Source organism: Staurois parvus, unplaced genomic scaffold (assembly GCF_062004578.1).
Source record: "Staurois parvus isolate SC_StPar_1 unplaced genomic scaffold, SC_StPar_1.0 ptg000059l, whole genome shotgun sequence".
Taxonomy (NCBI): Eukaryota; Metazoa; Chordata; class Amphibia; order Anura; family Ranidae; genus Staurois; species Staurois parvus.
This window is the reverse complement of record NW_028317855.1, coordinates 8,528,697-8,553,602: the sequence shown is the minus strand read 5'-3', so window position 1 is coordinate 8,553,602 and position 24,906 is coordinate 8,528,697.

Below are 24,906 nucleotides of genomic sequence, written 5' to 3'. Positions count from 1 at the left end.
ATTCTCTGGCACTCAGTAACAATTCTGTCTGTCCCTGAGTATGAATTCTGTGGCCCTGAGTAACAATTCTGTGTCTGTGCGAGTAACAATTCTGTGTCTGTGCAAGTAACAATTTTGTGTCTGTGCGAGTAACAAATCTCTGGCACTCAGTAACAATTCTGTCTGTCCCTGAGTAACAATTCTCTGGCACTCAGTAACAATTCTGTCTGTCCCTGAGTAACAATTCTCTGGCACTCAGTAACAATTCTGTCTGTCCCTGAGTATGAATTCTGTGGCCCTGAGTAACAATTCTGTGTCTGTGCGAGTAACAATTCTGTGTCTGTGCAAGTAACAATTTTGTGTCTGTGCGAGTAACAATTCTCTGGCACTCAGTAACAATTCTGTCTGTCCCTGAGTAACAATTCTCTGGCACTCAGTAACAATTCTGTCTGTCCCTGAGTAACAATTCTCTGGCACTCAGTAACAATTCTGTCTATCCCTGAGTATGAATTCTGTGGCCCTGAGTAACAATTCTGTGTCTGTGCGAGTAACAATTCTGTGTCTGTGCAAGTAACAATTTTGTGTCTGTGCGAGTAACAATTCTCTGGCACTCAGTAACAATTCTGTCTGTCCCTGAGTAACAATTCTCTGGCACTCAGTAACAATTCTGTCTGTCCCTGAGTAACAATTCTCTGGCACTCAGTAACAATTCTGTCTGTCCCTGAGTAACAATTCTCTGGCACTCAGTAACAATTCTGTCTGTCCCTGAGTAACAATTCTCTGGCACTCAGTAACAATTCTGTCTGTCCCTGAGTATGAATTCTGTGGCCCTGAGTAACAATTCTGTGTCTGTGCGAGTAACAATTCTGTGTCTGTGCAAGTAACAATTTTGTGTCTGTCCCTGAGTAACAATTCTCTGGCACTCAGTAACAATTCTGTCTGTCCCTGAGTAACAATTCTCTGGCACTCAGTAACAATTCTGTCTGTCCCTGAGTATGAATTCTGTGGCCCTGAGTAACAATTCTGTGTCTGTGCGAGTAACAATTCTGTGTCTGTGCAAGTAACAATTTTGTGTCTGTGCGAGTAACAATTCTCTGGCACTCAGTAACAATTCTGTCTGTCCCTGAGTAACAATTCTCTGGCACTCAGTAACAATTCTGTCTGTCCCTGAGTAACAATTCTCTGGCACTCAGTAACAATTCTGTCTATCCCTGAGTATGAATTCTGTGGCCCTGAGTAACAATTCTGTGTCTGTGCGAGTAACAATTCTGTGTCTGTGCAAGTAACAATTTTGTGTCTGTGCGAGTAACAATTCTCTGGCACTCAGTAACAATTCTGTCTGTCCCTGAGTAACAATTCTCTGGCACTCAGTAACAATTCTGTCTGTCCCTGAGTAACAATTCTCTGGCACTCAGTAACAATTCTGTCTGTCCCTGAGTAACAATTCTCTGGCACTCAGTAACAATTCTGTCTGTCCCTGAGTAACAATTCTCTGGCACTCAGTAACAATTCTGTCTGTCCCTGAGTATGAATTCTGTGGCCCTGAGTAACAATTCTGTGTCTGTGCGAGTAACAATTCTGTGTCTGTGCAAGTAACAATTTTGTGTCTGTGCGAGTAACAATTCTCTGGCACTCAGTAACAATTCTGTCTGTCCCTGAGTAACAATTCTCTGGCACTCAGTAACAATTCTGTCTATCCCTGAGTATGAATTCTGTGGCCCTGAGTAACAATTCTGTGTCTGTGCGAGTAACAATTCTGTGTCTGTGCAAGTAACAATTTTGTGTCTGTGCGAGTAACAATTCTCTGGCACTCAGTAACAATTCTGTCTGTCCCTGAGTAACAATTCTCTGGCACTCAGTAACAATTCTGTCTGTCCCTGAGTAACAATTCTCTGGCACTCAGTAACAATTCTGTCTGTCCCTGAGTAACAATTCTCTGGCACTCAGTAACAATTCTGTCTGTCCCTGAGTAACAATTCTCTGGCACTCAGTAACAATTCTGTCTGTCCCTGAGTAACAATTCTGTCTGTCCCTGAGAATGAATTCTGTGGCCCTAAGAATTCTCTGGCACTCAGTAACAATTCTGTCTGTCCCTGAGTAACAATTCTCTGGCACTCAGTAACAATTCTGTCTGTCCCTGAGTAAAAATTCTGTGGCCCTAATAACGTTTCTGTGGCCCTAAGTAACAATTCTCTGGCACTGAGTAACAATTCTGTCTGTCCCTGAGTATGAATTCTGTGGCCCTAACTAGCGTTTCTTTGTCCCTAAATAACGATTCTGTGGCCCTCATTAACAAGTCTGTGTCCCTGAGTAATGGTTCTCTGTCCCTAAGTAACTTCTCTCTGTCCCCAATTCTCGTTTCTGTGGCCCTAACTCTGTCCCTGTCCCTAGTACAGAGCGGTCTGCCTCTGTTCAATGACTGCAGGCAAATGAAGATTTCCAAAATGGCCGCTATATATACCTCGACCATTACACAGTGCTGGCTGGCTGGCTGCTGATTGGCTGATGCGATCACATGTCGTTGAGGAATGCATTATGGGGCAGCGCGCCTTGTCTGCGCGCCTTCCCCGACATCCCCGCTCCGTCGCCGCACATGTCAGCCGCCATTTTCGGAAAAATTTCGATTCGCGCGTCCGAATTAGGCTGTTTTTCGGATTCGGCACGAATCGAAATTTTTCCGATATTCGACTCGAATTCCACTTCGGATGCTTCGATTCGCTCATCTCTACAGATAACTCTAGAGTTTGAAGGGCAGTCAGTGGAGATACATGGTGGGATCTAGGAGATGCAGACTAGAACCAAGAAAACACCAGGAGTCAACCTGTAGATAATATCTGGAGCTAAAAAAAGAAAGACCAAAGGTTGGAGGAGTCTCCAATAGACCCATTTTGCGAATCAAACTAAGTTTGAGCTCACACAAAAGAGAGACTCCATGAATTGTAAAAAGGAAAAGATCTCATGGACACAATAAAAGACATTTACAGTGCATCTAGAAAGTATTCACAGCACTTAACTTTTGCCACATTTTGTTTTATTACAGCCTTATTCCAAAATGGATTAAATTTATTTTTTTCCTTAACATTCTATAAACAATACCCCATAATGACAACATGAAAGAAGTTCATTTTGAAATCTTTGCAATTTATTAAAAATGAAAAAAACACATGTACATAAGTAATAAAAAAGTAATAAATGAGCGCTGTATCAGATAGATGAAAAAGCTGCTAGCATGAATGGAAAAAAACCTCTAAAACCTTCTGTAAAATCATATAAATAAACATGCAGCGCTAGATAATGTGATGAAATTAAAAGGTATAGATAACATATATAAATATATAAAATACGTCCAATTGATAGTCCAATAAAAGGTTACTGTATAATGACTATATGAAATGAGTAGCAATGAATAAAGCAAGTAAACCAATGCATAAGTGCACTAAGGCGTTGTATAAAATTCACGTGAAAACGTCCTGGTTTGGCGTTTATAAGGTGCAAATAAGTGAAAGAAATCCAAAAATTAGGTGAAGATCCGTGACAATCGTGTTGCAATAAACAAGTGTGGATTGCACTAACCAGAAAGCTCAAATGAATGCGTGTTTGAGTGTATTAGGACCAACTCCTGGTCATCAACATCTGGTAACAGGAACACTAGGGGTCATCAGGTAGGCATCTGTTTAGCAGGCAGCAAACCATCAGGGCATCCAGGCACCAGAAGTACACACGTTCAACACCAGGGGGAACCACACATGTAGATAACCCCTAGTTTTCTACACTCTTTTATTACAACACGATTGTCACGGATCTTCACCTAATTTTTGGATTTCGTTCACTTATTTGCACCTTATAAACGCCAAACCAGGACATTTTCAAATGTGAATTTTATACAACGCCTTAGTGCGCTTATGCATTGGTTTACTTGCTTTATTCATTGCTACTCATTTCATATAGTCATTATACAGTCACCTTTTATTGGACTATCAATTGGACGTATTTTATATATTTATATATGTTATCTATACCTTTCAATTTCATCACGTTATCTAGCGCTGCATGTTTATTTATATGACATGTACATAAGTATTCACAGCCTTTGTCATGACACTCAGAATTGAGCTCTGGTGCATCCTGTTCCCACTGATCATCCTTGAGATGTTTCCACAACTTGATTGGAGTTCACCTGTGGGTAATTCAGTTGATTGGACATGATTAGGAAAGGCATAAACCTGTCTATATAAGGTCCCACAGTTAACAGTGCATATCAGAGCAGAAACCAAGCCATTAAGTCCAAGGAATTATCCGTAGACCTCCAAGACAGGATTGTATCAAGGCACAGATCTGGGAAAGGGTACAGAAAAACTTCTGCATCATTGAAGGTCCCAATGAGCACAGTGGCCTCCATCATCCGTAAATGGAAGATGTTTGGAACCACCAGGAATCTTTCTAGAGTGGGCCGCTCGGCCAAAATGAGCGATCAAGGGAGAAGGGCCTTAGACAGGGAGGTAACCAAGCACACGATGGTCACTCTGAAAGAGCTCTGGTGTTTCTCTGTGGAGAGAGGAGAACCTTCCAGAAGAACAACCATCTCTGCAGCACTCCACCAATCAGGCCTGTATGGTAGACTGGCCAGACGGAAGCCACGTCTCAGTAAAAAGGCAAATAACAGCCTGCCTAGAGTTTTCCAAAAGGCACCTGAGGGACTCTCAGACTATGAGAAACAAAACTCTCTGGTCTGATGAAACAAAGATTGAACTCTTTGGACTGAATGCCAAGCATCATGTCTGGAGGAAATCAGGCACCGCTCACCAGTTGCCCAATACCATCCCTATAGTGAAGCATGGTGGTGGCAGCATCATGCTATGGGGATGTTTTTCAGTGGCAGGATCTGGGATACTAGTCAGGATTGAAGGAAAGATGAATGCAGTAATGTTCAGAGACATCCTTGATGAGAACCAGTTCCAGAGCGCTCTGGACCTTAGGCTGGGGCAACGGTTCATCTTTCAACAGGACAATGACCCTAAGCACACAGCCCACATAACAAAGGAGTGGCTACGGGCCAACTCTGTGAATGTCCTGGAATGGCCCATCCAGAGCCCAGACTTGAACCCAGTTGAATATCTCTGGAGAGATCTTAAAATGGCTGTGCACCGAAGCTCCCCATCCAACTTGATGGAGCTTGAGAGGTACTGCAAAGAAGAATGGGAGAAATTGCCCAAAAATAGGTGTGCCAAGCTTGTAGCATCATACTTAAAAATGACTTGAGGCCGTAATTGGTGCTAAAGGTGCTCCAATAAAGTATTGAGCAAAGGCTGTGAATACTTATGTACATGTGTTTTTCTTTCTCGTTCTTTATTTTTAGTAAATTGCAAAGATTTAAAAACGGACCTCTTTCAATTTGCCATTATGGGGTATTGTTTGTAGAATGTTGAAGAAAATATGAATTTAATCCATTTTGGAATAAGGCTGTAACATAACAAAATGTGGCAAAAGTTAAGCGCTGTAAATACTTTCTGGATGCACTGTATATAGTGGTCTGGTTCAGCAGTAGCAGTTTTTGTCCAAAAGAGCATTAAAAGTAAAGAAAGAGGAAGAGAAATGTCTTAAAAGAAAAAGAGAAGAGGAAGGGAAGAGGGAGGGGTCGTGGGGATGGGGGAGATCCCTCCTCGGGGAGGCCCGCAACAAGCTAGGGAAACAAGCCCAAGTGTTTCTTAACAGTTCCAAAAACCACGAAGGCAGGCTTATCAGTGGGAACTGATCATGTGCAGTCCTAATAATTGCTGTTAATGTCTCATTACATGGGTATACGAGTGTTCCATGTAGCCACTGTTTCACATCCATTTTTTTTGTACAGATAGGAAGTTGACTTGGTAGCAAATTTGGATACATATGTTTTTATTTCCTTGTTTTTTGTGGAAGTAATTAGCAAAAAAAAATTGTTCTTATAATTTTTCTCAAGGAAACATTTACATAATTTACATACCTCCATATATTTACCATGAAAAATAATCAACAAAGTCTGATTTAAATTATATCAAATTAGTGTGACATAGTGGAATGCTAAAGATCAAACTGAATGTATGAGTTTTTTACTTTAGGAGAGGTTTATTCTCCTGTCACCCCTACATTGCAATGCATGCAGTGGAAAAAAAATTGGTTTGCATAAAGTGTTAGCATAACATTAAGATAAGATTAACCACTTGTGTACTGGGCACTTTTACCCCCTTTGTGCCCAGGCCAATTCTGAGCTTTCAGCGCTGTCGCATTTTGAATGACAATTGCTCAGTTATGCAACACTGTATATGGTTACATAGTTAATCTGGCTGAAAAAAGACAAACGTCCATCCAGTTCAACCATAAAAAAAAAAGTTATAATCCTACACCCACAGTTGATTCAGAGGAAGGCAAAAAAAACCCAGCAAAGCATGATACAATTTGCTCCTGCAGGGAAAAAAATTTCTTCTTGATCCCCCGAGAGGCAATCGGATATTCCCTGGATCAACATTACCTATAAAGTACCCATATGAAATTTTTTATAATTTTTTTCACACAAATAGAGCTTTCTTTTGGTGGTATTTAATCGCCACTGTGTGTTTTATTTTTTGCCCTATGAAGAAAAAAAAGCCAAAAAATGTGAAAAAAAAAAGTTTTCTTTGTTTCTATTATAAAATTTTGCAAACCAGTAATTTTTCTCCTTCACTGATGTGCGTTGGTGAGTCTGCACTGATAGGCAGCACTGATGGGCACTGATGAAGTGGCACTGATGAGGCAGCACTGGTGGGCATTGATGAGGAGACACTGAGGATGCTTTACTGATATGCGGCAATGATGGGCACTGATAGGTGGCACTGACTGACAGCACTGCTGGGTGGCAATGCAGGGCACTGATCATCAGTGCCCTGATGATCAGAGTTGATCTGCTCTGTGGCAGTGCTGCTGATAACCAGCAACTGTCATTGGACACAGCTGATCACGTGGTAAAAGACCGCTGTGATTGGCCTTTTACCTCATCATGTGATCAACTGTGTCTGTAAGGAAAAGCGATCATTGAGATCACCGGGTGCGCGCCACTCGGGGCATGCAAAACTCCACGTTCTGGGAGGACATCATAGGACACTCTCCCAGAACTGGACAACCACGCTGTAGCTGTCATTCAGCTATAGCGCAGTAAGGATGTGGTTAAGCCAGGTTGACCAGGGTAAAAAATTAGCATGACAGTTACTTTGTTTGTCTCAAAAAAAATGTATTAATATTGCATTCACTTATATAAGCATTTAGTGCTTGCATCATCATCATCATCATCCAAATCATCTGACATCATCATGGAGTTTGCAAAAAAGCTTTTGCAAACTCCAAGCTGGCCCTTATGTGTTTTGCACTGAGGAGAGGCTTCCGTCCAGCCACTCTGGTATAAAGCCCAGATCGGTGGAGGGCTGCAGTGATGGTTGTCCTTCAGGAACTTTATCCCATCTCCACACCGGATCATTGGAGCTCAGTCAGAGTGACCATCAGGTTCTTGGTCACCTCTCTTACTAAGGCCCTTGTCCCTGATTGCTCAGTTTGGTGGGGCGACCAGCTTTTAATAGAGTCCTGGTTGTATATACAATTTCCAATACATTGGTCCTGGGACTTTAAATGAGGCACATCACATACAGAATTTGGAATACTTCATACGCATAATTATGAGTTGTATTGCTCAATGAATAAACACAAAAAGATTCAACTACAAAGATGATAATTAGCTGATTCATAGTATTTACTAATAAGCATTATAACAATATAAATTCATCGCTGGTCATAATATTCATATTTTTAATACTGTTTTGAAAATATTAGTGCATGATTGTATAGCATATTGCAACCAAGAATTCATTGCATCCCAAAACTCAAAACATTTAACGGATTACTGTCCACGTCCTCAGGAGAAGATGTAAGGTTCATACAGTATCTATACAATATAAATAAATAGCAAAATAATAATAATATCACATAAATAAATGGATCACAAAGTATAACGGATAGCATTACTACTTACAAATCAGCTCAGGATTAAGCCCAGCAGCATTGAGGGATGAAGATACTAGGGGATGTCTATCCCAGAAGCTTTGGCAGTATAACCCACAGGGACCAAAGAGACAAATGGAGCGCAGAATCAGTGTTTGTGGAGTGCAAATCCATAAATAATGTTTCATAGTGGCACCAACACTTAATACTGACAATCTGTGTGGGAAATATTTAAATATACAAAATAAAATAAGTGTATTAGTATTCATGTCCATAAAATGTGACATGTGATTAGTGTGCAGACACGAAAAGTAAAAAAGAACAGAAAAAAATGTTATCAAGTGTGTGCAATTGAAAAAAATAAAATGACTGAGACAGGAGTAGAAGTAAAAATGCAAGTAGGGGCAATGTGGGACTAAATCCAAAGTAAATAGCCCAAGATTATATCAGTCAACTATGGAAAAATTAAATACAAAAGTAATGTAAAAAAGAAAATTAATCCCATAGTAGTCAAACATGCTGGAACTAATGATCCAGAGGATAGTCCACAAAAGCCCACAGAAAGGAAAATTTAAAAATTCACTCCATCTGCCACTACCATTTATCACAAATGGCCAGCCCCAGGTCCCTTCCAATACCACCACCCGGCATGCAACATCGGGACAAGATAGTGCCATTAAGACCAACCCCATGTGGTGGGAGGGGAGAACTGGCTCCCACTGCACATCACAGTTCCAGGGAAAGAAGAGCCCAGCAACCATTTAAACCCAAACGTTCCAATGAGGGAAAAGGTTTGAAAAGGGATACAGGATCTCACTGGTTGGGCCAAACGTCTTTCATTTCAGAATTATAGAGGAACTGTGTTCTTGAGAACCTTGCAATAATCCTGTCTCTGAGCTCTACAGGCAGTTCCTTTGACCTCATGGCTTTTGCTTTGATACAGTGTACATTATCAGCTATGAGGCCTTTTAAAGAGAGATGTGTGCCTTTCCAAATCATGTCCAATCAATTCAATTTACCACAGGTGGACTCCAATCAAGGTGAAGAAACACCTGAGCAGTGATCAAGAGAAATGGGTGGAACCTGAGCTAAATTTCAAGAGTTGTTGCAAAGGGCCTGAATACTTATGCCAATGTGATATTTCAGTTTTTCAGTTTTTCCTTTTTCATGAATTCACAGATATTTCTAAAATTCTGTTTTCACTTCATCATTAGATTAATGAGAAAAAAAAATAATTTAGATTGCTGTAGTGTCAGGCTGCAACATAACAAAATTGAAAATGTGAAGGGTGTCTGAATACTTTATGAATGCACTGTACATATACCATATATATTAGTGGAAACAGCAGTGCACCAGCATATCACTTTTAATAGTGATCTAATGCTGCAGGGAGACACTGCTATACCAAATTTGTCCTGGCCTCTGTACTCACTTGTGACATCACATTCCTTTCAGTATAAACACAATCTGGTAGCATTGTGTTAATGGTGATCTTCTACAGGAACTGGTGTATAGCAAGACTAGAAGCCCAGAAGCTGACTGTGTCAGCTCATGGTCAAAAGAAGTGACCTGCAGTATTAAAACCAACAGGGACCGCAGAAACCATTGAGACTGGCTGCCATTTTAAAATGGTATTGGAGCGTTGCAAACATCACATTACAGGGCAACCTGATATTTCATTCAGTTCTGTTGGCCACAGTACAGTGCAATGTGGTGGGTTTCATTGCACGAAGCAGTGATGAAAAAAAGTAATGCACGCTGTACTTTTGTTCAGTGCACACAACCATATTGTAGTGGTGTGAGCTGAGCCGATTGTAAACAATCCAGAGTCTCCTATTATCCCGATATTTTACCAGCTACCTAAGACCCATAAGGGGTCCAACCAGTGTTGACCAGGAGGAACAGCTGTTGCTGGTGCTTAAAACCAACACTTTGTACATGGCTCCACTGGGTAATAAATAAGCGCTGTCATTAGTATGAAACGCGTTTACCTGCCAGTCCACCTCTGTATTTCCACTGTCTGTATTGGTTTTACCTTGGTTCAGTAAAATGGATTGTTTGGAGTACAGCCGATCGGACGTCTCATCTATGCAGCACACGAGCCAGGCTAGCACCTACAGGAGGAGTTGTGCTTGGATATTGGGGGTCTCTCTACCTTGAGCAGTGGTAAACATAAAGGTAAATTGTCTTGTCTTTGGTTGGTCAAATTCATCTAGTGTGAATGGCCCCCTAATGTGTTTTGGCTGCATTATCACTCAGGGTAAAGTAGCACAGTTCTAACTTGTAACTATACTTTCTTTTAGTGAACTAACAGTGTAATAGAGTAATCAGAGCACTGAAATACCCAGAGACTTTTTAAACAACGAGAAGCTGACTTTTTAAATATTGGATTTAAATTAGGTTCTATTGACAAAACTGCTTTAGCTTGTGACCTAAATAAAATAGCTTTATTGGACACCACTTAGTGTAAATGTTCAATTTACAAGCTAGAAGTAAAAAAAGAATAACTGTATATATTCAGAAGTTCCACAGTACTTTGTTATACATAAATTCTCCATGTTATAAAGGAAACCCATGTATGACTAGGAGCAGCTGGACATACAGTTAAAGTGGTTGTAAAGGCTCAAGGTTCTTTACCCTTCCCGGGACTCCCTCTTCTCATTGGCTGAGACAGAGGCGGGAGCCATTGGCCAATCACAGCCAGTGAGCCAATGAGAAGAGAGAGGGGCGGGGCCGAGCCAAGGTTCCATGTGTGAATAGACACACGGAGCAGCAGGTGTCCCCATAGCAATTGGCTTGCTGTGGGGGCACCCAACAGGCGGGAGGGGCTAGGAGAGCCTGCAGGGGACCCGAGAAGAGGAGGATGTGGGCTGCTTTGTGCAAAGCCACTGCACACAGCAGGTAAGTATAGGTATGTTTGTTATTTTTTCTTAAAAAAAAAAAACTTTTAGAATCACTTTAATCCAGCACATCTCCATAGTATATGCGAACAAAGAAAAAGAACAATCTGGGACTTTTCAGGTGATATTCATACAATTACAAACGATGGCCTAAAAAAACTTTTTAGTTCAGAGTTTTATAGTACCAAAAATGTTTGTGCATGATAAAAACATACTGTATTTAAAATACTGTGTTAAATACACACAAACCAGAATTTACCCTAAGGCTACGTTTACACTAGCGTTGTGTGCAGGCGGCAGAAAGGCGTTCGGGAAGTGTTTTTACCGCTTCCCAAACGCCTCGGACAATTCTGCACATTGCAGCACATGGTGCTGTACTAACGGGAGCATTAGCAGCGCGGCGCGGCAAAACGGACGCCTCTGGTCGAGTCAGGAAGCCTCCTATTCTAGTCTATGGTGCCGCTCCGCGAACTCCCGGCCGGCGTTTGCGGTGCAGTTGCGACGTGGTTTCGGGGCGTTTGCGGAGCGGTAACACCATTCAAACTTCATTATAAGCGTTTGTAGGGCGTTTTTAACGCTCAGAAAATGCCTAGCAACCGCCGCTGAACTGCGCATGCGGAGAGTTTGCCGAGCGTTAAAAAAACCGCTCCGCAAACGCCAGAGCAACGCTTGTCAAACGCTATAGGGGCGTATGGCAAGAGTTGGTAAAACAGTCAAATGTGAACGAGCCCTAAGATAGCATCGATGATTAACGTGGATCTGCATTGCTGACATAACTGAGGTTGGATTTACATCTTTTTTTTTATTGGACTTTCTATGGTGTGTTTGTTTTTTATTTACCATTTCTTATTTTTTTACATGCCCCGTATTCATTCATGTAGGGGGTAGGTATCTGGGGGCTCCATTCTTCTAAATTGGACTTCTGGATTTTGATACACTGCTCAAAAAAATTAAAAGAACACTTTTTAATCAGAGTATAGCATCCAGTCAATTAAACTCCTGAGATATTGATCTGGTTCAGTTAAGTAACAGAGGGGGTTGTTAATCACTTTCAGCTGCTTTGGTGTTAATGAAAATAACAACAGGTGCACTAAATGGGCACCAATGAGATGACCCCCAAAGTAGGAATGGTTTTGCAGGTGGAGACCACTGACATTTTTCCCTACTCATCTTTTCTGACTGTTTTTCACTAGTTTTGCTTTTGGCTAGGGTCAGTGTCACTACTGTTAGCATGAGGTGATACCTGGACCCTACAGAGGTTGCACAGGCAGTCCAACTCCTCCAGGATTGTACGTCAATATATGCCATTGCCAGAAGGTTTGCTGTGTCTCCCAGAGCATGGAGGAGATTCCAGGAGACAGGCAATTACACTAGAAAAGCTGGACAAGGCCATAGAAGGTCCTTATCCCATCAGCAGGACTGGTATCTACTCCTTTGTGCAAGGAGAAACAGGATGAGCACTGCCAGAGCCCTGCAAAATGATCTCCAGCAGGCCACTGGTGTGGATGTCTCTGACCAAACAATCAGAAGCAGACTTCATAAGGGTGGCCTGAAGGCCCGATGTTCTCTAGTAGACCCTGTGCTCACTGCCTAGCACCATAAAGCTCAATTGGCATTTGCCACTGAATATCAGAATTATCAGGTCCACCACTGACTCCCTGTGCTTTTCACAGATGAGAGCTTCACCCTGAGCACATGTGACAGATGTGAAAGACTCTGGAGAAGTCGTGGAGAACATTATGCTGCCTGTAACATCGTTCTTCATGATCGTTTTGGTGGTGGGTCAGTGATGGTCTGGGGAGGCATATCCATGGAGGGATGCACAGACCTCTACAGGCTAGACAATGGCAACCTGACTGCCATTAGGTATCGAGATAAAATCCTTGGACCTATTGTCAGACCCTACACTGGTACAGTGGGTCCTGGGTTCCTCCTGCTGCACAACAATGCCCGGCCTCATGTGGCGAGAGTATGTAGGCAGTTCCTGGAGAATGAAGGAATTGATATCATTGAATGGCCCCAACTCTTGCCTGACCTAAATCTAATAGAACACCTCTGGGATATCATGTTTCGGTCCATCGGACACCACCAAGTTTGCCCCTCAGACTGTCCAGGAGCTCAGTAATGCCCTGGTCCAGATCTGGGAGGAAATACCCCAGGACACCATCCGTCGTATCATTATGAGCATGCCCCAACGTTGTCAGGCATGTATACAAGCACGTGGGGGTATACAACCTACTGAGTACCATTTTGAGTTGCTGCAATTAAATTTCAGCAAGATGGACTAGCTCACTGCATCTTTTTTTGCGCTTTGATTTTCAGGGTGTCTTTGAATTCAGTCCTCTGTAGGTTTATAATTTTAATTTCCATCAAATGATGGGGCATCCTTACATTCCTAACACATTACCCAGTCCATATCAGTATAGGTATCCAACATGATATTTTCCCCCATTGAGATCTGATGTATTTTCAAAGTGTTCCTTTAATTTTTTTGAGCAGTGTATATAAGCCCACCTGCAGACCCCACATCACATTTTGGGGGCAGGATTTGGCCCTTGTCCCCATGGGAACAAGGTGCCCTGAAGGACCTTTACCTTACAAGATACCCTGCCTGGTATGGTTCAAGAAGGGGGTGCACACTCACTGCCCCCCTTTCCAGGCTATCCAGGCTTCAAGGGTCTTTTATTAACTTTAGGGGGACAGTACATTTTGAACATTACCCCTAAGTGAGGTTCCCCTTACATTTAAAACTATCCTTATCCATGCATACAGCCTGGCTGACAAGGAAAGGGAGCCAAAGAGCATGCACCTCCCTTTTTTACCTTACGTGGTCACATGTCTTTAACATTGGAAGAGTACCTTGCATAGGGGGGAGGGGGAGGGGGGTTGCCAAGCCTTGCAAGGGCCTCATCCCCACATCCAGTTCTCCAAAATGGTTGCAGGGTGATTTTCAGAATCTGATTGCTCCCTTTGCATAAGGGGCACCCAAGATTTCCACCCTCCTTAGTAAATGAAAACATACTTACGTACATAATGAATACATACTTACATAGTATACACTACATTCACAAAACAAATAGTAAACCACTCACACAATAGAAAAAGTCCTTAATTAAAATAAAAATAAATAAATAACGTCCGCCAATGTAAATCCAACATTAATCACATCATCAAGGAATGTGGATGCAGCACCAATCACGGTGCATGACACGCGACAATGTAGATATACCATGACAGGGACCGACTGCCATGGTGATGCTGCTCTGCTGCTGTCCCTGACCCAAATGACAGTTCCCCAGCACTGCAAGAATGTAAACAGAGCACCAGGAAATCTGGCTGATAACACTGAACAAATATGGTCATGACCAAATTTGATTAAAGATGTCACCCATAATCTCCTTTGGATTGTCTACAGCTTCAAACCAAAGGTGGTCAGGGTCTGTCATTTGGTAGGTAGGTGGTGCATGCAGCCTGTTTGCATGCAAGGGTCTAGTATGGACTTTGGGAGGATGTCATGCTTTTTCCCCTTCATGAATTGTACCACAATGAAAACGCAATGTCAACGCATCACCCGGTGATGTAACTCCAGTGTAAATCACAATGACCAAGTAACCCTCCTAATAACAGTTTTCCATAGGTCAGTGGCATCACCCAGGTTCCTCAGGTCCTATCCAGGTCCATAACTGCTGCAATGCCAGCACAGAGCCAGGGAACTCTTATTTGTGATGGGAGTATCATGGGAGAGGATTGATGTGGCAGGTTCACATATCATCACTCATCAACAAAAAGAATGAACAAAAAACAGTGTGAGGTCCCAATATAAATCCAAAATCAACCATGTAATTTGGCATTTCGATATGGCGGTCCACGCCATTGGACTCCCATTGCAATTAGCAGCTCAATGGCTGGCTGCTGAATGTTAACAAAATGACCAGGGATCATGACTGATGTCATTGACCAATTATGTGGTTAATTTACAATTTGAATACTAGCCCTAAATTTCCATCTGCAGCAGCCAGTGGTTCAGACAGGCAAACTGGTCAAATCTGGCCATTTAGATTGCCACTGGTGCACTGCAAATAGCTTGGGTTCACAAACTCATAGTTCACCCAAACCTGAAGATCTTCCCTACTCTTAATCACCACACTGACTTCACTCTGGCTGTATGGTTATTCCAAGTTAGTGACTCAATCAGTACTGAAGACATGTGACCACTAGCCACTAGCATTTGTTTTTTAAATAGAGGTCAGCAGTGACAACATATATATTTCTCGAGTAGGCTCGAGATCCAGCAAACTACTATGTAACTAACAATAAGGCAGAAGAAGAGGTGGTCACCACTTTGTTAGCTGCCATCACCTCTACCTCAACTGCTCTCCAGATGTCTTAGAACCCAAAGTTCTCACAGCTGGAGGGACAGAGGGGAGGGGCCTGAGCATGGTGCCACCAAGGCCTGTGAGAGATGACATGAAGGAGACCGTGGAGTAGTGACACCACCCCGCCTTATCTTACCCTGTACCCACGGTGCTCAGTGCCAGTGCTGGGAGCCTCTGGAGGGGAGGCCTCAGAGGAGATAGGGGACCGCTTTTTCCACTGGGCAGAGTTGGATAACATCCGGGTCTTGGAGGAGTGAGCGACCACGTGACCACTGCAAGGAAGCCTGGGAGCAGAGGGGAAGGAGCAACAGAGAGCTCCAGATCCAGGGAGACCTAGAGGTCTAGCCGTCTAGCTGCCTGGAGAGCCATGGTGAGTGACCCCACTCCGGGCAGGGAGCAAAGCCGAAGCCAGCCTAAACCCTACAGTTGCTTAAGAAGTCAAATCCTGGAGGTGGTGACTTCTGAAACACACTTGTGATATGTTTACTAAGATGTGGAAAGATGTAAGAAAAGTCTCTAGTGGGCCAAATGTGAAAGGAAAAGAGGAAGGAGGGGGAAGGGGAAAACAGAAAAGAAAGAAACAAGCGGTTCAGAGGAGGAGGCAAAAGAGATAGGATTAGGGAGTCACTCCATGACTTTAAAAAGAAGAGGAGGTTTCCCTGTGAAGCAGCATTGAGGAGGCAACACACAGTCACCATATGGTGAAATAAAACAAGCACCCTGCATGAGACTATACATTTTTAAGTGCAATTCTCTTTCTTTGAAGCCCTTTGAGGAGATAATGGTCTGTCTGGAAGTACAAACTCAGAAATTATCATGAGGAGCAGATTTGTAAAAGGAGGGGGGTAAAAACACCCCAAACATGCACAAGTACAAGCGCAATTAAAAGATATCTACCCCTACATGAAAGAAGTCCAGAAGTGAAAACCCCAGAGAGACAGCCAGGAGTAGGCAATGAAGGAGAACGATCTAGACTGTCATTGGGAATCCCAAACATCAAATCAAAAATCAGATCAAAGAAACTTTGATTATGACAAGTGAAGCAGAAGGGGGAAATATTGAGGAACAGGAAGTACGCTCGCAAATGCTCACCAAATTGAAAATAGCAGAAATGTTCTCAAAACTTGAACAATCGATAAGGAAAGATATGGCGACTTTGCATAATGATTTGGGTCAAGTGCGAGTGGAAGAAAGAGAAGAAAAACTGCACAAACATGCTCAAGTAATAACTAAACTGGAAGAACAAATCGAAGAAATGCAATGGGATCAAAGGAGACTATTATGTAAGATGAAAGGTCAGAAAAAGAAAGATAGACAAAATAACCTACAGATCCGGGGTCTACCAGAAACACCCCAAGTTGAAGATTTAAGGGATATAATTAAGAAAGTATTTAATCCAATAATGAATAAACCAGGAACAGAGCAATGGAAGATTGACAGGATACATAGGATCAGGTGACCGCAGCGTATGACAATTGAAACAAGAGATGTGATAGTTTGTTTCCATTACTATGAGGATAAAGAGCATATCTGGAAGAAAGTGAGGAGGATTCCAGTAATTAAATATGGAGACACAAGTTTGCAAATCTTCTCAGATATAGCCCCAGAAAAGGAAAATTCTGAGGCCACTGTTGGAGCAGATGTGGAAGGAAAATTGTTCGATATAACTGGTGGTTTCCAGCATGCCTTGTGGGATGTAAGAATGGATGGTCCGTCAAACTGAGATTCCCAGAAGACCTGCAGGATTTCTGTGAGAGACTAGAAATACAGATCCCTGATATCCCAGGATGGACAGAAGGAGCTAAAAAAAGTTTGAACTTAGAAAAGGAGAACTGGAAATTGGTCCCCAAGAAAAGGCTATAATAGATGGGAAGGGAAAGAGAGGAGGAGGAGGAGAGTAGAATAAAACATAGAGATCCCAGGAGGGGAGGCCTGCCCCCCCCCCTTTGGGTTGTTGTGTGTTGGGTTTTTTTTGTGTGCTTTTTTTTTCTCTCCTCTTCCCCTCCTCTGTGTTCAATTTCCTCCTCCTCTCCCCGTCTTCCATAGTATATGGGGGGGGGGCCTGGCGGAGACTGGAGAGGTGATTTCAGCATTAATAGCTTTGAGCGGGTGTGGGAATTGGGCGGGGGGGATAAGAAAGGGGAGGGCAATAGAGGAGGGTTGGAAGAGAAATGTAATTATCAGACAAGTTGGTTGGTTGCTCACCATGCCCCCGAGGGAGGTGGAGATGTGGGCAACGTACGTACTCAGAGCCTCACACTGAAGGTAGAATCCAAAGTGGGATTAGGTCCACTACTGATTCAAGGGTTAGGAATGGGCCCAAGGGTACCAGGGATGGAGGGAGGGAGGGGGAGTATGGGAGTAGGGGAGTGGCAGGATCCCAGAGAGGGGTGGGGGGTAAAAATAGACCCTCTAGAAGATATCTTCTCGCTACAAATTAGCTACATAGTAAATCTCCTAGGTATGTTCAGCAAGGAGAAAAAAAAAAAAGGAGGAGGAATGAATTCGGTTGAACTACAATGTGAAAGACTTGAATACCCCGGGAAAAAAACATAATATTCTTAGAGAAATAGACCAATGTTCTATTGGAGTAATATTTTTGCAAGAGACACATATATCCCACAACACGAATGTTAAGTCATACTCAAAATATTACCTGATTTGGTATTATGCTGATACACCAATAAAACTAGCTAAAGGGGTAGCAATTGGGATAGCAAAAAATGTGAGATTTAACACCAAAGAAAGGTTGACTGACCCAGAGGGTAGATATATATTTGTGAGAGGGGACTTAAATGAAATGGAATGTACACTGGCAAATATTTACTGTCCTAATAAGAATCCAACTGTATTTTTGGAAGACATGTTAAGAAAATTATTGGACTTAAAAAGGGACAGGTTGATCGTGGCAGTTTTTAATTTTTGTATGGACCCTCAGATAGATACATCTTCCAATGGACAGAGAGAAGGAGATAAATGGTTAAAGTCCATTAGAAAAATGTTACACCAATGTCAGATGTTGGAGGATTAAACATTAAGGAGAAAGGGACTATACGTTCTATTCACCTGTGCATAAAATGTGCATAAAATGTACTCCAAAATTGGATTATATCATGATAGAGCACAAGATACCCATTGAAGTGACTGGCTTCAGGTGATACACAAATATGAAAAAATCCTCCTACATAAGTACCTGTGTATCTGCAGCCTCCTCTTCTCTACATCTATTCACAAAGCAGAATTTATACAGCTTGTTAGAGAGTTCAGAAAAAGGGGGCAGAGAGTTGAAACTATACTGTGTAGAGCTCAGTGAGGAGAGCGCTGAGAATGTATTGGAGGGAAAAGACACAATCCCTCCACACAGCTAACAGATATAGAGCTGAGGCTGTCAATATGCTGGAGGTCCCTCTCCATCACCATTTTTCTCTATGTGTCAGGAAAACTTGCCAGAAGTGATTCATGCTGATAGCAGACGAATGAAGAAGAATAAAAGACACTTAGTTCTCTTAATTGGTTAAATGGTTAACACTTCCACCTGGCAGTACTAGGGTCATTGGTTTGAATCCCAGCCACCGCACCACCTGCCTGGAGTTTGCATGTTCTCTCTGTGCCTGCGTGGGTTTCCTGTGATACTTTGGTTTCCTCCCACACTCCAAAGACATGGATCCTGTCTAAATTGGCCCTAATATGTGTATGTATGAATGTGAGTTAGGTTGTACACCCCTCGAGGGTTAGGGACTGATGTGAATGTACAATATATATGTGTAAAGCGCTGCGTAAATTGACGGCGCTATATAAGTACCTTAAATAAATAAATAAATAATTGAGACAAGTACACAGTATACACAAAAAAACTTGTTAGGCACACAGTTAACCCTTTGATTGCCCCAGATGTTAACCCCTTCTGAGCCAATGTCATTAGTACAGTGTCAGTGTATATTATAAAAGCCACCTCCATATAAAAATATGAAGGCTGCTATGTCAGTTAATAGATATATGCTCTATGATTTTTCATAGTACAAATATATTTGCATTATTCTTTTTCATTTAACAAGCAGGCATTCTTTTGCTATCTGTAATTTTGTATATCCAGTTTTTACCTTCTTCAAGTGTTTCTGGATAGCCTTTATATTTGCATTCATGACTGCTTGTAAATCAAATTCAAAATGAAGGCACCTGAACATCAAAAAGTATCAACAATAGCTAAGCTGTGTTATTTTTACCTGTGGACCAACTTTGGAATAAAATACATATGACACCGATTGATACTGATAAATACAATGAAGGTAAAATAATGCAGCAAAAATAAGTACACAGCTTTACTGCAGATTTCATATTCAGTGTTGATGATAGAGAATCAACAAACAATGTTATGTAGGGAAAATAGCATTTTAATGATATAAGGAAGATGAGTGTTATCATGGTCTAGGCATCATCATATTGCTATGCTTGTTATCATTTATTCATACTGTACATTATTATTAATCACAGAGTCAGTTTTGTTCCCATCTTTTAATTTGATAGACAGATAATTTATTAAGAAAGGTTTTCTTCTATTGTGAAATGTCATTATCCTATTTTAATAAATGTTTCCAGGATATTAGAATTTTTTTCTATTTTACCTACCTTGCAATGAATAATATGTAAAATCTTCCACTGAGTAGACCACATATATTAATATTTTCACATACACTTGCTTTATTCATACAGTAAACCTTTGTCCCTGTTTTATTCATACAGTACAGTGGTGACACATTGGGGTTGATTTACTACAGTAGTAGAATGTTTACTTAGCCCAGTTGAGCTGTGTTCACTGCTTTCATCCAATTGTATAGATGAATGAAGTCCGCGTTGAGGAATAAGGTAGCTAAGGGGGTTATTGACCACCCCTAGTAGAATCAAAGATGGAATGTTTCTCAATATGGTTGTTTTTTATGGATGTGGCAGATGTGTAGCTTGCAAACATTCCACATTCAAGATTAAAAAACACAAGGAATTTGTGACTACAGCTACAGGTAACAATTAATCAGAGATCTGATCACATGCATGTCCATAGGGGTAGTCTACATGCTGGAATGCTCTTATCAGATTCAATATGTGGGCCAGACAACTAGGCAGATTTCTGTGAGGTTGAGATTTTCATAACATCGCAGTGTCCTGTCCAGTGTTTTGGGTCATATAAAAAGGTGTAAGGAATTGGAGGGCAGGTAATCATGTGAGGAGCATAAGCCGTAGAGAATCCTTTTGGAGTTCCAAGACTAAAGTTTTACTTCCTACTGGTCATAATGTAGATTTTGATTTAAATAGTTTTATTAGTGATAGATAATCTGTGAGGTGCATTATTTTAATTTTATTATTTTTTTAGTATTGTTTTATATATTTGTATCAATGTGAAATAAAATTATATATTGATGTTTTTTATTATCCTAAAATGACCACGTGAATACATTTTATTTTATAACAAATTTATATATTTGTAAGTTTTGAGTGTCCTGTGTAAGGAAGTATTTCTAGCCTTTGTATTGCGGGCGCATTTCCTGTTTTTTAGTTCTGGTCAATGTTGAGCTGTGCTTATTGGTTGTCATGGGACCGACGGGGAAGATATTTTAGGACCGGGTATGGCATTGGCTCCACACCTATTGAGGAATTCCCGCCTTTAGACAATATGTGTGTAGGTGGGTGGAGTCATGCATATGCCATCTTGTCATCTTGTCAGATTGCGGCAAAGTGGATTTCTTTGCTTGTAAACCCACACAGTGGAGTGCCCTGTATTGTAAGTGTATTTCCACTTCTTTTATTAAAAATATTTTATACGGAGAACACTATGGGCTCTCTTTTTTGTTTTATGATGTATTACTATTGCTGGGATTATATGGTAATGCGGAAGAATAAGACCTGAAGTCTCCATATGCCCTTAAAGGGAAAATACATTTGACTACATGTTGGTTCAGGAGTCAACCCCTAAAGGTGAGTAGCCAATTATTTTGGTGGAGATGGCTTTCACATGTTGGTGATTATGAGGATTGCAAGGAATCACTAGTTGGTGATTGGGCAGTTGTTTACATTATGTGGAATTGATGGACATTTATTTATCTTAAAAAGTATTGCACATCTGTTTTGAATTTGATTATTTTATTTTAAATCCAATTATGTACACTTGGTTGCACTGTAATAATTTTGATTGAGATATGGGATAAAGTTCTCCACCAATAGATGGTGCAATTTTGGTTTTAAAGTGATACTAAAGGCTTGCTTTTTTTTACTACTTACCTGCTCTGTGGAGTGGTTTTGCACAGAGCAGCACCGATCATTTTTATCTTGGGTTTCCCGCCTGTGCTCCTGGATCTTCCTCCTTGACCAGTGCCCTAATAAAAAGCCACTTGCTATGGGGGCACTAGTGTATACTTGCTCCTGAGCCCTGCCCTCTGCATCTATAAGACTCGGCAGAGTGTGGCTTGGTCCCAACCTCCGCTCCTTCCTCACAGCTGTGATTGACAACAGTGACAGCCAATGGCTCCTGCTGCTGTGTCTCAGCCAAAGAGAAGGGAGGGACCCGGCACAGACAGGGCTCCTGTGCACATTGCTGGACCGAGGTCAGGCTCAGGTAAGTATTGGGGGGCTGAGGGGACTGCTGCACATTGAAGGCTTTATACGTGATGTGTGATAAAGTTCTCCACCAACAGATGGTGCAGTCTTGGCTTTAAAGTGATACTAAAGGCTTGATGTTTATTTTTTACTTACCTGCTCTGTGGAATAGTTTTGCACAGAGCAGCACCGATCCTTCTTTTTTTTTTTTATGTTTCAATATTTTATTGAATTTTTCAGGGAAAAAACAAAAGAATGAGACATTGGTCATTCATACAATATTGCAATAAAACATTATACAGTTGAGCATTGTTGTTGTTATTCCATTCATTAAGCAATGGTGGAGTTGGTCTCATTTAGCGATATCATCAGAGGTATTTATATATGTATGAAGAACCTTGGTGAGGAGTTGGGTTGTTAGGGGGGTTATTGGTAGGGGAGATGGGGGTGGGGAGTGAGAAAGGGAGGAAAGATATAACTGGGTGGATAAGGATGTACCAGTCTAGGTTTAGGAGGTGTTTTTTAAATTTAACGTGGGAGGAAGTATTGATTGTGGATTTTTTCTCCTTTTTACATTGGATGTTGAGGTCTATAATTAGTGAGGTAATTGAGGGGGCGTTATTTGTGTTCCATAATCTGGTAATGTTTATTTTGGCAGCAAAAAGTGTGTGGGTGATAATTGTGCGGGAGTGAGGGGGAAATTTCTCAATTCCGATATGTAGGAGTGCTAATGAGGGGTTCGGGATAATCACGATTTTGGTTATATCAGATACTAGTTGGAAGGTAGCATTCCAGAAGGATCTAAATGATTTACATGACCAGAGAATGTGTTATGTTGAGCCTATCTCCCCTCATTGTCTCCAGCATGTAGGAGAGTGTTTTGGGTAGTAGAGAGAGAGTTTGACCGGAGTCAGGTACGATTGGTGGAGTATTTTTAGATATGACTCCCAGTGGGAGCTGCATCTGGTAGCTTTATATGTAATGTTGAAAGCATTTTCCCAGCATTGTAAGGATATTTGTTCTGGTAGGATTTTTTTGGGTTGGTCTTAGTTGTAGTAAGAACGTTCACTTGTATAAGTGTGGTTGCTGGGAGGGGTGATTCTTACGACTGTTGACTGGTAGATTGGGGTATGAACAGGGATAAAAAAAGACTTGCAGAAAACACAAGTAACATGTGTAGCAATAACAGCTACCGTAAAATGTGGAGGCAAGGGTAAGCATGACTCATTCAAGAGCTCATGCTTGAGACGAACTTGAAAGTTCAACATATTCGATCTGGGGCTGATTGCCAGCTTATGCTTTAGTGAGTGAGGCCCAGGGTGTGGGGCGAGAAGAAAATATATTTGTGCGGGGGGTTATGACCATTCTGCTTCCATCCGTTGTGGCCTGTTGGGTGTTGGTTGGTGGGAGTCTGTTGGAATGATGTTCCACGTTTTCAGTAGTTCGATACCTGCTTCTAGAGATTTGATTGTGTAAAATTTACCTTGGTGTTTGACATTTAGTTTTGTAGGGAAGCCCCATTGGTATCCAATCCCATGATTCCGTAAAGCTTTAGTTATGGTGACAAGCTTTTTACGGTTGGAGAGTGTGGCTTTGGATAGGTCTGTGAACAATTTGATGTTTGCTTTGGCTGAGGGAATGGAGGTAGAATTTCTTGCTGCAATCATTATTCTTTCTTTCACGTGATAAAAGTGTATCTCTGGGGACTATCGCTGGTACAAAATGAGGGTTTGGGGATTTGATGTGCTCGATCTATAGCCAATTCCATGTCTGTGAGGGCAGGGATGAGATTTTTCATATATTGTTGAATATATGGGACTATGGCGTCTGTAAAGCTAACCTGTTTTGGTCATTTACTCTAAGGCACTGAAATACTTTGTCAACAAGATATACACAGCTGTGGATGTATTGTTGCATAGTACTTTTTACAAAAATATTTTTTTTTCTACTAAATACCTTCCAAAAGTAACAAATTATTATACTACTGTACAATATTTAAAAAAGTTGGAGTTTAAACCTATGTATCATGACCTTGAAGTTTTAAGATAGCTATGCTATGCTCAGTAACATTTAAGTAAATACCTTTTATACAATGTAAGGGAAATGCGAGCATAAGCTTCTGACACGTTTTTAAATTGAGCTGTTTTATAACTTAGCTGATTTATAATTTGCATACTTGATGTAGGCATTTTAATAAGACTTATGTTATTATGACATATTTCACAAAATGAATTCAATCTGCATAAAATTACTGTCTGGAGGTGTCCATTTTGTGGGAGGTCAAGTGGCACAAGTTCAAGTAAAGCATTTTAACTCAGGGTCTCTATTGTGTTTTCAATTGCATTAAACATGTGCGTAGGCTTTTTTTATATGCTCCTGGAGGTGGTGGTTTTTGCAGCTTCAGATATTTGAGTGTAACCAAAAGCTTTAATTCAGCTCCCAGTGCTGTTTGCCCCAGTAATAATGCAAAGCAAGCAGTAAATGTATATGTGAAGTTTATAGCAGATAGTCTTATTGCTTGAGATAAAAAGGCAGAGCTGCATCTCTTTTGCTTATAAGTAATGTAAATAAGCAGTTCCACTTCTGAAGATCCATAATAAGTTTTGTTTGTTTATTTTATCAGTGAATAAATTTTTAGAAACAGGTAAACCTTTAAGAATCAAGGAAATATATCACAAAGGAAGAAGTTTACCGAATGGGATACAGATAGGAATTTTCTTGTAAACAGAGAATGAAAAAATGGTATAACTAAAAGCAACAAAAGATATCAAATGGATGAACATGTATGGATGCCATAAAGGACATATGTGACTTGTCTGTGCCCTTGTCAGAATGTTCCCATCTTTTTGCTATAACGTCTGTAGGACCCTTTTCCTAGATCCCTGGTGTATGCCCAGGTATAACTAGACATGACAACATTTTTGTTGACCAGCTATAAACACATTTATCTCATCCAAGCCCAGCAAGGCTTGTCTGATAGAATTCTACTCACATTTTATTTTATGGGGATTAATTACTTACTGCAGATCATACAGTCCCATAAAGACCAAGGTTCTGTCTGGCCACCT